This window comes from Centroberyx gerrardi, chromosome 22, assembly GCF_048128805.1.
Source record: "Centroberyx gerrardi isolate f3 chromosome 22, fCenGer3.hap1.cur.20231027, whole genome shotgun sequence".
In the NCBI taxonomy this organism is placed as follows: Eukaryota; Metazoa; Chordata; class Actinopteri; order Beryciformes; family Berycidae; genus Centroberyx; species Centroberyx gerrardi.
In genome coordinates this window covers 17,400,360-17,406,365 of record NC_136018.1, presented here as the reverse complement: position 1 = coordinate 17,406,365, position 6,006 = coordinate 17,400,360, and positions in this window count along the sequence as shown.

Sequence of the window (6,006 nt, the reverse complement as noted above, 5' to 3'; positions counted from 1 at the left end):
GCTGAAATGGCCCTGTTTAATACGGGGAATAAAAGTATGCATGGTTGGTTGATAGATAGATAGATAGATAGATAGATAGATAGATAGATTCTTTAATGACCACACAGCCAGGCTGGTGGAATTTGTTTTCAATTCATTAAGCAAGGTTCCAACATAAAAACATAAAAACATCAGTACAACATACAATCGAATAGATAGATAGATAGACTGGAGGTCTTTGTCTAGTAACAATCAGTGATCATCATGACAACCATTATATACAATACAAAACAAATGTTTTCAGAAAAGCATGCTTTTTCTTCAAACACCTTTCATATATAGCCTAATGTACATATATTTGATACTATACTATAATTACTATTATGTATATTATGAATTTACATCCTAAAGATTTATGTTGGCCTAAAACGGTGGTAAAGTCTATTTTGCAAATCAAAACTGACAATATCTATGTACAGTATGGATATGTTGCATATATATTTATATATCTGTCTGTCTCTATATGTGTATATAGCACTATAAAGGATGATATTTTGTATTTTGACACTAAGGCTAAGAGTATGCATGATGATGTTTATTCTACTCTCCCACAAGCTGCTTTCTTTCTGTGCTGAATGTTAACATATTGAGGGCTTGGAGCCAGAAGGGATCCATACATCAAGTAAAAGCTATTTAGCAGTGTCAGTATCTCTTTATCTCTTTATTTGTGTATTTATGTGATGACGTTATGATTATGAAAAGATATTTACAACAGCTGATCAAAGTTAGGTCCACATTTTTTGTTTTGGCACTCCTGTACAGTTTGCCAAAACCTACTTACGCCCCTCTGGCTCCAAGCCCTCGATATATAGCTGAAAGTTGTCCTTTTTTTCCACCACTTAAAAAGAACAGAGGACCCCAAAAACTCCCATAATATTGACACAGATGTTGCATATAACTGAATTCTCCTGAAACTAAGGGAGGCTGGTAGGCTTCTGGCAGCCCTAGACTGTGTATTCCCACAGCGGAAATAATTTCACTGGAGGATTGTCTAGGATTCGCTCATCTTACCATTGAAATACATCCCCTAATTTATTTGTAATGGCCACTTCGCCTGTTCACAGCTGTTAATGTGTTCCCTTGGCAATAGAGGCCCAACAATAACGGTCATGTTTACAGTAAGTCAGCTTAACATCAAATTACCTACTCGATGCTTATCTCCCTTCCTGTAAATCTAGCCCATTGTTCCAGCTTGTTGTCTTAACATATCCTGTGGCCAGTAGTATATGGAGGAAAAACACTCAGAAGAAATCCGTAGAGTGGAAGAGACAGTGGTGTTTTAGTTCCCCATGGCACTTGTACACAGTATGTCCGGTGGAATATAGGCATTTAGATAGCCGAGGTTATGACTTTTGACTGCATGACATGTTAAGACAAGGAGAAAGTGAGAGAAGTGAAGGGGAACCTGACAAGAACAATGGGAGTGATAGGAGATACTGTAACTGCTCTGTACAACAGTTTGAAAAAGGCATATCATTTAATTTGGCCTGTGACTCACTGGCATCTGCTCAATATCAGCGAAGGTCAGCACTTCCACTTAGTCCTCGTGTTCATGGAGTGCAGGCTGCCTGTACCGCACCGAACAACCCGGCCGGGTCTGTTTTCCATTGTGCGATACATATGCGGCTCATATGCAATGCACTGAAATGTGGTGCAGAGACGGTGATGTCATCACTCCCATTTGCCAGTCGAGGTTTTGAGGTTGAGCGTCTCTCAGCTCGGTGGGCTGCGCTGCCCGCTGTGGGCTGGCACAGCGGCCGCGCCCCTCCTCTGATCTCTGGGTCTACATCCTGCCTCAGTAGGTGTAAGAGGTTTTTCAGAGGATAACTTCTGATCCTCTCTTCACCGAGCAATACCAACCCAGTAGAAAACTCCAATCTGAATTCATGAATCTTAAGTGAGACACAATATACAGTGCAGTAGCTGGATTTCGTACAGAGCAGGAAATTAGAAAAGCTGAGTCTGGGCAATTTCATGTCTGGGGATAAAACATTTTGTATGTATGAAAACTACACTGAATGTAGAAAATATTAGGGACATCTTCCACATATTGAGCTGCAGCCCCTTTTTGCACAATCCACATCTCAGTTGACTCACATCTTAAAAATCCTTCTCCAACTCGTCTGCTTCTATTTATCTACATCTCCTCCTTTGTGATTGGTACAGATTTAATAAGGGAAATGAATAAGGGATACTGGCTTTTACCTAGATTCACTTCATCAGTGTGCTGCATGAAAAGAGTAAGTGTCTCTAATTTTTTGTACATTTGTATGAAGTTACCTCTGCTCAGTCGAGGCTCACATCAAAGGCCAGTGTGGAAAGAGGCTTGCTAACAGTAGCTTTAAATAGAACAGCAGGTAATGGGCTTTGCAAGGCTGTAATTGTAGCAATCCTAATGTAGCTGGTGCAGCCACTTTCTGGAGCTTGGCATGGGCCAGACAGATTACCATCAGGGGGTTACAGTGCCACCTGGCAAACATGGTCCTCTCTCTGATCTGCCTAATTTATGGCCACTGGTCATCCAAGATCTGGCCGGCAGGGAGTGGTCTCAACATTTGTTTTGAGTTGTCTTCTGTTAAATAACTGGTGATGATTTCACTTATCTTCTTGACAACGAAAAGAAAACTTGCCAGACCATTTGAAAGTTGCATGGGTTGTGAAACGTCTTACAGACAGATTTGATTTTAACTTCACCCCGATGGCTTGCTCTCGAGGAGAATGCCAAAGAATGCCTTTTGCTGGTTATAGTCTACCTATGACCAACTCATTACAAAAGTTGGACACGTTTTCATACAGAAAGAATGTGCTAAACTTGGCTCAGATATAATAACTGTGCATTTGCGGCCTTCATGGACCAAAATTGTCCATTTCCCATCAGAATCCATCTCCAGACCTATAATTATGACTATTTTAGGAACGCCAGACTATCCAGTGGCCACTGCATCCTCTGACTCTATCTCACAGAACCACAGGAGCTGCCCTAAACCCAAACAATTGCACCACAGTGTAACGCAAACACAAAAGTGTTCCTATGTTACATTCCACCAATCCATCCCAATTGCCTTGAACAAAAATGTGAACCGACAGCATGAACCCATTGTCATCATTTGGGGTATTGTTGGGCAGTGATTATGGACATGTGCTCCTTGTTTACCGCTCAGTAACAGTGTTGCCTTTTGTCTGTAACAAAATGTCTGGATACAAAGCCTATTTGAAAACAAAATATGTTACTCACCCCATCACATGTTAAGAGATGGTTGCTTTTTGGTGATATGAATACGCTCTGAGGAGGAGGAGTGAGGTCACTGCATCATATCCCAACATTGGTTATCTAATCTACTCAGTTTCTTCCTCCGGAAAGCTTCTATTTTTCTAGGCCTTGATTTCACAGCAACTGGTCAGCAACTAGCTAAAAAGACAGAGAGAAATTTTGAAAAAAAAAAGCAGCGGTAATGATACTCCAGCCAAAAACAAACACATACTGTCACACACACACACACACACACACACACACACACACATACCCCCACGTACAGAATCCTCTCGAATATGATTTTCAGGCTTCTTCCCACGTAACCTAACCGTGATCAAACCGGCTCTACACCAACAAAGCAAATCCCTAAACGGCAGAGTAAAGTGCCTACCGTAACACATGACAGATGTGGAGAGGGCCCGTCTGTATGAGGTCTGAGCCTCCCCGGCGGTGCCGCGCCACCCAGAGGCATCTGCTCGGGAGATCTGAGGGGCCAACCGGGGCTTTTCTCTTTTTTGTTTTGGTCCGGCCGTGGATTGTGGTTATTGTTCCAAGGTAAGAGATCTGTGGGGAAGAGGGCACAGAGGCCGCTCTCAACACATGAGGATCATGTAAAGCCCTCTCACCTCTGAACCGACGGTGTGAACAGCTGCCTGGTGTTGATGCAGAGGTTCACTTTGATCCACCTTAATCTGGAACCAAGTGGACAACCATATTCATATTGTGAAGGGGAGATGCTTTTGGAAATACTGTACTGCCTACCTGTTGTCTTTAAAGGGAAATTCCACCATCGGACACTCTTCCACTGTATATCATCAATCTGTGATGTTCAGTGTACTGAGTTAAGTGTTGTAATGTACTTTTTTGTTGTGCCCACTTTCCCTCATCCTACCTTTTCTGCTTCTACTTCAGTTAGTGATTTCCTACATTTCCCAGAATGACTTTCAACAACCCACAGAGAACATGCCTGAACTTGTTGCATTCAGCTGTGGGTTTTACTTGTAGGAGGAGAGAGTGATAGCGATATAGCGGAGTAAGCGTTTTTCCACTTGAAATAAACTGAGTCACACTCCTCACTGAAAACACAACCTGTCTTGTGGCTGCATTTCATTCTGGTCTGTTTTTGTAACAGTGTTAAAGTGTTTTAGAGTGGATTTTTCCTTTAAATGACAGAGAAATGTTTAACATGTATTGAAAGAAATTCTGCCAGCTATATGGCAATGAAAGCAACTTACAGCAGGGCTTGGGAAAAGAGAGACTGCAATGCACTGAGGAAACAGTGTGCATCAATACAACCCTTGTAGTTAATTGCTTGTTTCAGAGGATCTCAGATATTTAGCCAAGGACTACAAAAAATAGTAAGCCATCTGGCTGTGGACCTCATCAGCGTCTCTTCTTTGCTTTACTAAGACTTCATTTAATCTGGTTTAAGCTCAGTGTTTAAAAGTGGTGAAATAATTGCTGGGAGTGGAACCAATGAGGTAATGATACACCCATTCTCTCCTTGTGCTAATTGGCGAAGGAAAATAAGCCTTTCCTCATTTTGCTGTTGCCCACCTGGGATCTCCTAAAGGATCCTGCAAGGTCACTGGACCCCACTTGGAGAACACTTGGCAATTTGCTTTTTAGGCATTTTAGTCCAGAGGGACCTGCAGTGAGGAGCGGGTGGGGGTTCACTGTCTTGCTGAAGGACACAACCTGTTAAAGAAATTGATGGAGTGGATAGATTTAAAACTGCGGTAAAAAGATGGTGGTCACTGTTGTACGGTGTTGTGGCTGGAACCACACTGGAACGTAATGTTTAGTTTTATAGAATGTGTTGGGCTGTATGTATCAAGCTGCCAATTTTGTCTTTTTGCCAGATATTGTATGATTGCATCCTATAATTGACCCCTTTCCATCAAGGACCTTGACAATTTCTGAAAACTGTATATGGTTTTCCCATGCTCTATGTTTCTTTTAATTGTCTAATAAATCAAATCAAATTAAATCAAATCAAACTCTCCCGTTACAAGCGGGTCTCTCTAACAACCGGGCCACCCTGCCACTGCAAGAAATACCGGATTATTTTACTGTGGAACTGCATGGTATAGAGGTGGGTGTAGGCTACATGTGATCATGTCATATTTTAGAAAATAAAAAGCAAAAAAACTCTTTGATAAGATATCGATGCATTAAGAAGGCAGGAGACGAGGTGCCCATGAGCGAGATATTTGACCTCTGTTTGGTATATGAGTCACACAGATAAGTGCTTTCATGCAGACAGCATGGCTAATTTGATATGTCCAGATCGGGGCTGCTCATGCCAGAGATGACATCAGTACACTTCAGAGAGAAGCGACGCACGAGAATGGCCGTGTGACCAATGGCCGCCGTCTCCGCCGCTGCTGCAGATGAAGTATTATGGGTAACAGCGGAGTTATGGGGATCCAGTTCGCATCACCGGTTTCGGGCCGCGATACTGAATCTCTCTGCGCAAAAAAAACAGTCCCTCTTAAATCATTACGTTTGATTTATTTCACCACACATATCATTTGGATGACAGATCTACTCTGAGCATGTGTGTTCAGACGGATCGGCCCTGCGGAAAATGTTCACCAGACTTGGTAGACAACTCAGTGAATCACTCCGTGTGTGTTTTGCCATCCTGGTGTCTTGTTTGCACTCCTCCTTGCTCCTCTAAGTATCACTGGGCTGTTATATGGCAAAACACA